The following is a 12,040-nucleotide window of genomic DNA, read 5'->3' on the forward strand; positions in this document are numbered from 1 at the left end:
AGAGTATTTGCAACAAAATTTGTAGATAAACTATCTAAACTCCTAATGTTTACAGGGTTTTTAAAAGTTGAGGAGAAAAAGATCATAACTCATAAGAAAGGAAAAGACATGAATGGACAATTCTTACATTCTAAATGTTGAAGTCTGAATTCATAAATAAGGTAAAGAAGAAGTTAGAATTGACCTTGTGCTATTGGGTTGGAAATGGAGGCGTTGGTATGAGCTCATGATCTTTAAGATAGATAAGACACAGATGTTGGATGGGTAGAAAGATGGGTAGATATATAGACAGGCATAGAAATAGTTCTAGAATTATGCACATATATGGTAATTTGAAAATTACCCAGAATAATTCGTACATTTTTCCTTTCTACAAGGAGAGTTTAATTTCCCTCGACTTGAGAGTAGACTGACTAGCTTACTGCTGATGAACAGAATATGGCAGAAGTGACAACGTGTGACTCTGAGAATAGGACATGAAAGGCATGTGGTCTGCCTTTCTTATTTTTTCAGACACCTTCTCTGAAGAATCCCTGCTGCCAAGGCATACGAACACTCAAGCAGCCCTGTGGAGAGGTCCATGCACAAGAAACCAAGGTTTCCTGCCTAAAGCCATAAGAAATCTTGGCTTTTTGCCAATAGTAATGTGAATTAACTACCTTGAGAACAGACGCTACGCGGCCAGCTGAGTATTCAGTGACTGCAGCTCAGACTGATACTGTGGATAACGTTTCTTGAAAACCTAAGTATAAGCCACTCGGGATTTCCGGCCCAGAGAACCTGTGAGATAATTTATGCATTTTGTCTGAAATTGCCAAAGTTTGGGATAAGCGGCTCTGCAGTAACCGATAGCTAATGCAGATGGCGGCATTAGGAATGGGGGGCCACCATAACAAAGCTGAAAATGAGGTAATGTTCTGAGTCAAGGAGTAGGCTGAAGCTAGAAGACTGTGAAGGAGAATGTTTGTGAAAATCTAAAGAATAGTGAACAGACTGTGAGTAGAAATCCTTGAGCTTTTAAGAAGATACTGATGAGGGCTTAAAGGAAGGAAGAATGTTGCTGGACACTGGCAGGAAACGAGTACTGAGTAGTGGTGAAAAGATCAGTAACCTTTTCAAGGGCACTGATGTAGAAAGTGGATAATGAGTTTAAATAGCAGAGGCTATTCCCAGGCCAAAGATGTAAAGTTTTCACTGATGCCCCTTATACCTCATTTTGAGCAAAGAAGAATAACCTGAAGGAAGGCTTGATAAATTTGAAAATCCCCAGTCACTTTCCATAGTAAATGATGCTAAAGAGAGGAAAGAGCCTAACAGTCAAATCAAGGTCACTGTCAAGAATGTTTGACCCAAAGATAGAGGGATGAGGCTCAAAACTTCATATTATTCCTTGTTGTTAGGAAGCACAAAGTTGCAGGCAGATGACAACTTGTCCCACGAGTTGGGGAAGTTATGACCACAAACAAGTCTGCATCTTCGGAAACTAGTCAGTCAAACGTAACTCTTCTTAGAGGTGTAAGGGTGTCATCATGTCTCGTTTCTACCAGCAGAAGTCCAAAGTGAAGAAAGACTGCTCTCAAAAGATGTGCAGGTGTAACTTTGGTTTAATAAAGTGGATATCAGTAAAAGTCATGGAAGCTCTATATGACTTTAACAGAATTGAATTGGTAGAAATACCACCAGTTTCAAAGAAAATTCTACACTCCCACACAATCCCATACACTTACAAGTGCACATGCATGGCCAAGTGTGCTCACACTTATGCATCCATGTGCACATGCACACACACACACACACACACACACAATTTCCATAGTTTATCCCTGGTTTCACTTTCTGTAGTTTCAGTTCCTGTCTATGGCTGCCCACATCTCCAAAAAGGAACATTCCTAAGTGTTAAATTACATGTCATTCTCAATAGCATAGTAATGTCTTGTCATCCTGCTCTGTCCTGCCTGGGATGTGAATCCCCCTCCCCTCTTTTGCTTTCCTTAGCATATCCATGCTATACTATGCACTACTTGCCATCAGCCATTTGTTAGCCATCCCAGTTATCAACCTCGCTTTATCTCCTCACAGAGGCATGGAATCATCTCATAGCATCACAAGAAGAAGAAAAATGGACTCTATACTCACTATATTTTGAGAGTGAGAGAGGGAGACAGGCTGCAATTACATACTTTTATTATGGACGATCATTATAATCATTCTATTTCACTATTATTGTTAATTTCTTACAATGCTTAATTTGAAAAGTACACTTTATCATAGCTACTTGTATGTAGGTGTGTACATCTCATGGATAAGGGAAGACTGTTGTGTATACACTTTCAAACCCAAAATTAAGCCAGGCAAAAAAATAGTATGAGAAAGCTATATATCTGCAACCATGTCATATTTAAGGATATTTTTTATTTGCTACTTAATATCACATACCCTAAAGCATAGAGATACTCCAGGGGGCAGATATAGATCTTTTATAAGTAACTGTAGCTCCACCTTACAACTCTATATATCGGGGCACGTGTCCAGTCCAACTCTGACAACAGCCATGCCAGGTCTACTCAGGGGTGGAGAGTTTTTAGGAAGCACAAAGTTGCAGGCAGATGACAACTCATCCCATGGACTTGGGGAGGTGGCAGAAAATGGGACAGTATGTTCATAAAAGCTACAAGTATAAGCTTTGTTTTCCTCATTAAACTTCATTTGCATAAACAAAAGTACCAATAAAACTCTGAAGAACATAAAGATGGTGACCATCAAATATTATATTCCAAGTTTGGGTTCATGTTCACAACTCCGGTGACTTCATGTCCATGAAGCTGGCTCTATATTTGGGGCCCTGGATGGATGATATTGCAATTTACCAAAATTAGAAAGTGAAAAGAGGATGCAAGAATAATTTCGTCCTTCTTAGACAAGTCCATTTCAGGGACATCTGTTGTCCAGGCCATTGTGAGACAGTAATTAGCGAGACAAGAGTTAAGATTCTAAGGACAAAAGCCCCCAAAAGGAGTCAGGGATACCAGAATGGAGGCTATTGAATCAACAGCCTCTGGGATTATTGCAAAAACACCTACCAGGTGTCTTGGAGCTGTCAGGCAGCTCCACAGAGCATGATCAGATAACCCATGACTCAAGGGCACATGGGCTTTGCATGAGCACTACATGAACACCGTGTACACTGGACTCTGAAAAGTGTATCACCTCCTACAGGCTAGAGATCATATCTCTTGCTCAATGGCCTGAGCTCCTTGTTAAGTACCTTAAAAACTCCTTGGTAAAGAGCCTTCTTTGATATCCTGTTCAGACTCCTTCTGGGTTAGGGGAAGTTTTATTTCCTTGCCTTTATACTTTTTACTTCCTTGCTTCTTTTTTTTTTTTTTTTTTTTTTTTTTTTTTTTTTCCGGTACCAGGAATCAAACTCACGACCTCGAGTTTGCCAGGCAGGTGCTGTGCCTCTGAGCTAAATCTCCAGCCCCTACTTCCTTGCTTCTTAGTGTAAGAGAGAATGTCTCCCACAGCCAGTATACTTCAGTTCCTTAGTTGCCTAGGTAATAGTTCCGGTTGCAGTTCCAGTTGCTTCTGTCTCCTAGAAACAGCTGGTCAGTGTGATGCATAGTTGGTCACCATGATGCATATTATAAGAACCAATCACCAGCTGACAAGCCATTCTGTCTCTGTACTACCTGTTTGCTTGTCTCATATAAGCCCTAAACCACCAGAGATCAGGGCCTGATATTTTGGAAATGATCCCAATCAGTATCCGTTGATGTAAAATAAATTTGCCTCCAAATCCTGGGTGTCATTTCATCTTTCTGCTTTCCACTGCAGTATCTCTTAAATAAATGTGCTAGCTGTCTCTCTACCTCCTCTATCCAAGGTTTTATTCTTCATCACCTTGGGCCACAACCCTGGCATTCTAGTTATACATTTGGGGGTTAATCTGTGATCCCAAGAGAAAATAAGGAAAGTCTACCCTTTCCTAAATTCTTCTTTACTTTTACTTGCAGCTTTCTGCTCAAAGCAATATGAGGACACTGTTGAACAATTAAAAGTGATCAGCATGGTCTTCAGTCTTGAAGACCCAGAAGAGTTTTCACTGATTTGGCCTGAGCTGATCCCCCTGTAGCATAAGTGGAAGGGATGTGAGCCCAGTGTTGGTCCAAGCTTTCTTCTCAGCTTGCTCCTTCTGCTGACAAGGGTGAGATCCGTGTCCTTCATGCTCTTGGCTGTTCATGGCTGATGCTCCTTTGACATGTTAGTGCTCTAACTCCCTATAAGCATTAGAGGGAACAAACCGTCTTTCACTGTCATGATTCCTTTCTTGCTGAGCCAAGCCAAGAGATAAGAAAGATCTCATACCCTGTGTCATCTTAATTGTCTGGTTACACTCTTACAGGCTTCAGTTGGATAGTAAAAAGCCATTTGCTGCTCTAAGCAGTCCCAAAGCTAATTTGTTTGTGAGACAGAGCTTTTAAGATTCTGCCAGGCTCAAGAAAACTTCCATGCATCTGCTAGGTCTACGTTTTATATTTGTTCAATAAAAGCATAAAAAGTCTTTGTCATGTAATCTTTTCCTACACCCTAAATGTCTTACATTGGTTGATTCTGAGTGCTGGGGCTCTTACCTATAACTCTATGTCTCCCTTCTGAGTCCATTCTTCTTGTCACTCAAACTCTTCTCTTCTCATTATTCCCAATTGCCAAGTTGCTCTTCTATCAGCTTGATACTTTTGAACAAAGGCTATAGCTTTTATTTCTGAGGTCCTATGAGCCAACTTTCAAAGCTGTGGTTAGGAAAAACAGCTCTTAATCGTATATAGCCTGACCTTGGTCCCTAATACTTGACAGAGTTAAGGTTAATGCCTTTCTAGGGATATGAGGCTAAGAACAACCCTTCGTGGCCACCTTGGAGGAGTTAGCAAGAGCCCATTGGGGCACATCTTGACTGACTGATAAATTTGCTTTGGGATTCCAATTTAAATTGGTGTTTTTATCTAATTGGCATCCTTAAAACATTTCTTGCCCTTGAGATTATTCTTAATCTGCAATTACAGTGTTAACGCGCTCTTCTGCTGATTTCTACTTGGGCTAAAATAAGGACGCTATTCAAGGCCACTTGGAATGCTATTGCTAAGCCAGTCCTAATTGGAATGTAAAACCTATAAAATCACTCTGAGATGAGTCCCCCCAAAGTACACTGAAGGCATTTTAAAATCTGAGCAGGTACTAAGCTTGTTACAGAAGAAAACCAGTACATAGATCAGAGAAGGAAATATAAAGTTGTATGTTATAACTATGGTATGAGAGGACTTTATATAATAAGATTTTACCCTACCAGGATGGAGAAAAGGAAGGATAGTGGCAAAACGAGAAGGTCCAAGCATGTGGAAAGGTGTGTAGAAGATGAAGCTCATAAACGAAAATATGTGTGCTTGGCAAGTCTTTGCTCTTGTGGATTTGGTTGGGCCTAGGCTGTTTCTTCTAGAACTCTTTGTTGCTCAAAGTTGGCTAAAGAGGACTCTTAAATTGTCAGTCTCTCCTCCCCAGTTCCCAGCTCTGTGGTGTACCTGCCAGCAGTGGTCTTTCTCTATTGTCTCTTGTGAGCTGGATGCAAGGATAAGGGACACCACAACCAAGTAGGATTTTCTGTCTTCTTAGATGGGGATGATATAAAAGAGCACTTGCTGGTGACGGCCTGATAGACAACCACCTAAGTCTAAAGGTTGAGATTTCTGTTTTGAGTTTAGGTTTGATGGTGAATACGACCTTAAAAGAATGTTTCAATGACTACTTACCAAGCTTTGCTGTTATTAGAGTCCTGGCCCACTTTAGGCTTAGTTGCCCTGTAGTACATAACAAAAAGTCTGCAATTCATCAATATTCAGTTTCATTTACTGAAATATTTCACTTTCTTTTGAGTGAGGAATATGCAATTTTTGGTCAAAATCAAAGGTCTTCAAGAGAGGGTGAAGAGCTTGCCAGTCAGAGTTAGTAATCCAGTAGCCTCAATTCACCTCTATTCTAGTATGCAGTCACTAGAACTAGGAAGGACCTCACAGGCAGTCAGGGTACACCTGGGTTGGGGAGTGCTTCAGTAGGGAAAGTTAGAGATGCCTTCTCTCCCTTTGACATTTTTCAGAATAACGGGAAGCTCAATGTCAACTACCATCATTCATTTGGAATACATCCTTAAAAATTGGGACACTTTTGACCCTTGGGCCCTGAGAAAGTACCATCTGACTTATTTTTTGGACCCTATCCAGCTCTCATACCCTCTGGGAAATGGAGAAAAATGGTCACCTGAGAACAACCTGGGCAGAGCCACACAGTATTCTTGTCCAGTTTGACAGTCATCAAGGTGACAGAAATCAAACCCTGGATACATCATTCTTGACTTGAAACTTGGGTATCACCACCACCCTAGATAAACAGACTGATCATTACACTTGTGACCCACTGAGTGACCTCAAACTCCTCTTCCAGAAAAAAATCCTAATCTGTCTCTTCAAATGATGTCACGATAAACAGAGATTCTAATTCATCTACTGTTTTAGCTAGTTGTACTCATAGATGTCCTTAATTTACCTTTCAGTGGCTCAGTCTGATACGCCTGTTTCCCTGGGGGACCAAATTATATCACATGCTATTGAGGTAAATGACTAGTCACACACCACATCCCAGTAGTAGGTAGCCCCTAACCTGGGGATAGTTCAGTCACTGTGTTTATGTGGGTAATATGGTTGGAACCCCAACTTCCCTCCTTGAATCCTATGGGGATGGTCTTTCACACCAGTCTTGATGCTTTCTACTTCTGTGTTTCCCAACCTTGTTTACTCAATTCCTTGTTTGCTCTGTTTCCTATTACCTAAAGTCTATTGTGCTTCTAATGCCCATCTATGTAGAATCCACTATGGAGATCACACCTGACTTTCCCCATGGATCAGTAGACAAACCCTCTGGAGGATGCCCCTTACTGCCCACCCCTTCTCCATGCCTCAATACAGCACAAAGCAGCTACAGAAGTCATCATTACTTTTGTGTAATGGTAATGAAAGTCACCTTTTCAGAAGAGGGAATAAGACAGGAACGAATGAGGCAAGAGTTAAGAGTCTATTAGACAGTAATGATAGTGGCCCCAAGAAAGGAGTTGAAAAGCAAAAAAGGAGGCTGTTGAGTCATCACCCAACAAGGATCTTGCAAAAATCTTCTTCCAGGTGTCCTGAGGCTGCCAGGGACCTCCACAGAGCATGACCAGGCAGGTCATGGCTCAAGGGCACATGTGTCTTACCTGAGCACTGCATGAACTCTGTATAGACTGGACCCTTAAAAATATGTAGTCTCCTGTAGGGTGCAGATCATGTCACTTACACAATGGCTCAAGCTCCCTTCTGAGCCATTTAAAAGTCCCTAAGCAAAGATCCTTCTTGGGTATACCGGACAGAACTCTGGATTACTGAGAGTTTTATTTCCTTCCTTTTGCATCTTTTATTTCTTTACTTTATATCTTTTAAATAAATTCTCAAGCTGTCTGCCTCCTCTGTCCACTGTTTCATTATTTGTCACTAAAGACATGACCCTGGTATCCTTTTTTCTTTTTTTGGTACTGGGAATCGAACTCAGGACCTCGTGTTTCCCAGGCAGCTGGCATTTTGTTATAATTGGGTCTGCTCACCTGGGATTCAGAGGAAACAATTGTAATTATAATATGTAATTTGAGTTCTTAATAAATTCATGGAAGTTGAAGCCATAGGAATGCATGGTGGCAGCTAGGATTGGGAGTTGGAGAGAATAAAAACAAAACTACAGACTGCACCACGTTTTACTGAATAAAGAGAGGATATAAGTAGAAGACCAAAAAGAATAGCTTGAGCGCATAATGCAGAACTAGGAAAAAATAAAGGAGCAAATCATATTGAGGAGATGATGTCTAGGGAAGCAAAGCATTTACTCGTATTCAATGGTGGAGAGAAATAAAGTAAGAACAGTAGCATCATAACACCACAGCCTGATTAAAATTTAATGAGTAAATGGACACTGAGGAAGGAGAGGTGGCTGGTGGAAATTATTCTCACTATGAAGAGGAGAGTGCTACTCAGAGAAGGGCTTGACCGTGCTGTCTGATGCAGGGCAGAAACATCAGACAGAAAGCCTGAAAAGGCCGACCAGGAAATCACAGATGAGCGAAGGACCACATCAAGGAGGAAGGTGGGATCCGGTGCACAATTTTTGGTGAACAAGAAAGGAAAAAATTGCCTTCTGCTATTGAACCATTTTTAAAGGGTACAGCTGGGAGTTTGAATGGTTCTACACCTGATGAAATTGCTTTTCTTGAAGGACCAGAATAAAAGTCATTTCCTAAGAAAGAGAGCGGTGAGGGAGGAAGGCGGGCAAGGGAACTTTACAGGAATTTTAGAAATCTGGAGCAGCCAGGGTTGAGAGTGCAAGAAGAGGAGGAGATGCACCCAAAAACTGACAAATGGTATTACGGCTCAATGGATTTTAAAAATATAGGTTACTGGTGCTACCAGTGTCTATCTTTAGAGAAATGATGGGCCTTCATGAGAGACTCTTAATTTTATTTGGAATTAATAATTATTATATGAGTTTTTATTTATATAAAGTATTGATTTTGATTTACTTTTCATCTGACAATTTCACCCTAAATTTAAAATTTATGCTTTTATATTACTCTTTCATGGTACAAGTCTACCTGGACATATTTTTCTCTTTAGAGAGGCTGAGAGTAGGCTTGTCACTGATATTTTCTGTCCTTTTCACAGCGTCTGCAATCCCCCGGCTGCCATTTCAGTGTTATTAATAGTGAACTACAACACTGAAGGAGGTCAGCTCCAATAGTCACAAATATTTTGATTGTGTTTCATATGGATCTGTACCTGTCAAACACACTAGATCAAATTTCCCAGCTAACTGAAGTCTTTACTCTTACATTGTCTCCTTCCCTCATTTGTGTCTCTTTTGTGCAATAAACATTGACCACCTCCTACCTGTTAGACATTTGACTCAGTGCTCACTGAGAGGATAAAAAGGCAGAGAAAAAGGACCCACCCTCAGAGAGGTCTCACTTTATTAGAGAAGCTCAGTATATAGACAAACACTTGAAATGAATTTTAAACACATCATTGTATTATGGTTATTCACCTAATTACATTATTTTTCCCAAGACAGTATATGCTCCTGTTGGGGTTCTGTCCTCTCATGGTGTATCTGTATGTGTTTACTACAGTCTCTGCACAATGCTAGGTATTTAGTAAGTGTTGAAGATTCATGTAATTTCTCCAATTTTACTCTGAAACAAAATTTATTAATGGTATTAAACATAATGAGGTTTTTAAATGTGTAATAATATTGAAGCATATTTGTTCAATTGTTATGCTTATAAAACCATACTCCTAGTAGGGGTAAGTGCTGCAGAACACACTCTCTCAATACCACTATCACACTCCATCTGTCACGCAACTTCAATTCACTCACTCAGGTTATTTGCTTCATACATGGGCTTCCCTTTCACAGAGGCCTCCAATTGCAGATCATTATCAAGTTACATAATTGAGTCTACCCAAGTCTTCTACCTGCAGGTCATTAGACCTCTAGTTTTATGCCAGCTCCATCAATGGAGGCTCTTTGCTCCAGTTCCCTCTCTACAGCCTGATCTACTCAGACCAGCAGCGAACTTTCCAACAACTAAAGTCATTTCTATTGTATAGCAGTTAAATGAAAGAATAAACTATAAAGCAACATCTTCTGTGTCAGACAGTTCTAGTTATTATTAAAGGTTATACAAGTTCAAAGCAAGAATACATTTGTGCTCTAAATAATATTAAAGTACATTTATTGTAAAAGTAAAGTCTGCACATACCAAAGCATTAAAGTGTTTCAGAAAGATATCAGATGCCTATGACAACAGAATTCTTTCTTCTCTCTTGGTCCCAGGCAAAGATTTTCTCAGTGAGTAACATAAATTCCATTTTCTCCCTTATTCACTATGCTACTTGTCTTGGTTACTTTCCTCCTGTTGCTCAGACAAAATACGTGATGCCCAAAATTAAAGAAGGAGAGGTTTATTTAGCTTACCATTGGTAGAGATTTCAGACCATGATCTGCTGGCTCCAAGGCAGAGTGGCGCATGGCAGAGGGCAACAGTTCATGACGTGGGAACAGCAAAGTAGCAACAGCACAAGGAGAGAAGGCAAGCAACCGCTTTCTTTCCCTTAGATTGTATGCAAACTACCAGCCCCAGGGTGGGTGTAGCACTCACACCCATGAATCAATCATAAACTCTAGAAGCCTACTCCATGACTGCATGAGGCTTTTGGGAGACATCTAGACACAAACCATAACACTACTGTAGAGATGAAGTATTACTGATGAATTTGATAAGAATGAATAGGCATGTTTGGTTCAATTCTACCCTCATGTTTCCTTTTCAGGTCCTTCCATCTTCCAGGCCCAGGCTGTCTACCAGTAGAGTGCCACATCCATTGTAGCTCTTGAAGTTTCCACGGGTAAGGATAGCAAGAGAATGGAGAAATAAAAAAGACAGAAAGCTGAGGTCAGGTGGCGCCCTCTCTCCATCTGGGAGGAAAGGAACTGCTGAACCACTGCAGGGCATTTATTTATACTCTCAGGAGGTTGATATCAGTTTCAACCCATCTGCCTAGCAATTTTGTCTGTCTCACCTGAGCATCTCCTGTTCTCGGAGCTGGAACAGCTTACTTTTGTGGCTTGCACCTGTGATTGATCTCCAGCTTTAGCTGCTCCCTACAGTAGAGGTTTGGGATACAGATATTTCCCTATGGATAAACTGGTTTGATTCTGAGATTCAGTTAGCATACATATTTAAGTCTCATAAGCATCAAATTCTTACTCACTAATCTTTATCTTTATGAAAGTATTTTTCCTTCCCCATTATTTTATTTCTCTAATTACTGAAGGCATTGGTGGAAAAACAAAGAACTCTGTTATTTCTTAAATATCTTTTTTGGAGATTCCTAACAATAACAATAACCCACACAATCCAAAACATTAGTCTTATTTCTACCTTAATGGTTAATATGTACTTCAGGTCTCTTTTAGGAAAAAGTTCATCCATATTTTCATCACATTTTCATATATGAGAAGGGTCAGTGGGGCAGTGTTATGTATTCTGCTTATCACTGTAAAATATTCATTTACACTGGATGTACCTCGTTTAGCTTTCCACAGCAGGCCACATCAACTTACTTTATCCTAATTCATTGCAGCCACACAGCTCATCCTTGTATAGGGCACCCCTTAACTAACTCAGTAGGTAAAACTCTATTCTGTTGCTTCTGTAAGCTATTTTGAGTAGTCTCAGTGTAAACCAGATGTGGTATATTTCATATAGCAATACAAGCTGGGTTTTGTAATTTACCCATCCCAGCCATTGGAGGCAGTTTATGGTATAAAACACTCTTCTTTCTTCTTTTTTTGATACCAGGGATCAAACTCAGGACCTTCGCACTTGCCAGACAGGCACTTATGCCACTGAGCTATATCCCTGGCCACTAAAACACTCTTCTGTGGCGCTTCTCTTTCTCTATCCAAGTGCATGTGGGAACTTATCTCCACTAATTATCTCTTCCGAACACCTATTTTAATTTATGCAAGCTTATGTAAAACCATAACAATATTATCCATAGAAACATTACCTTACAAAATTATTTTAATTCTTTTCCAAAGGAGATCTGTTTAAGGTTGAAATCCAGATCTGATGCAATTTTTAATAACAATGAAAAGAACATGATTAGTATTCACTTCCTTCAGAAAGAACTTCCAGATTGCTTGACACAAGGTTTCCCCCTCCTCTGTACTTTGAAGACATCTGTTAATACAGAAACTATTAAAATTGCTAAGAATATCATCAGACCTAATGCAGTTCTACTTTATTAATTACAATGCCTATGTAGATTTGAAAAATTTATGGCTGTATCTTGGAGATGCATTGAAATTTATTCATAAAACTGTGCTTTAGATCCATGATAAATAACATGGA

Source organism: Chinchilla lanigera, unplaced genomic scaffold (genome assembly GCF_000276665.1).
Source record: "Chinchilla lanigera isolate Chin_1 unplaced genomic scaffold, ChiLan1.0 scaffold00104, whole genome shotgun sequence".
In the NCBI taxonomy this organism is placed as follows: domain Eukaryota; kingdom Metazoa; phylum Chordata; class Mammalia; order Rodentia; family Chinchillidae; genus Chinchilla; species Chinchilla lanigera.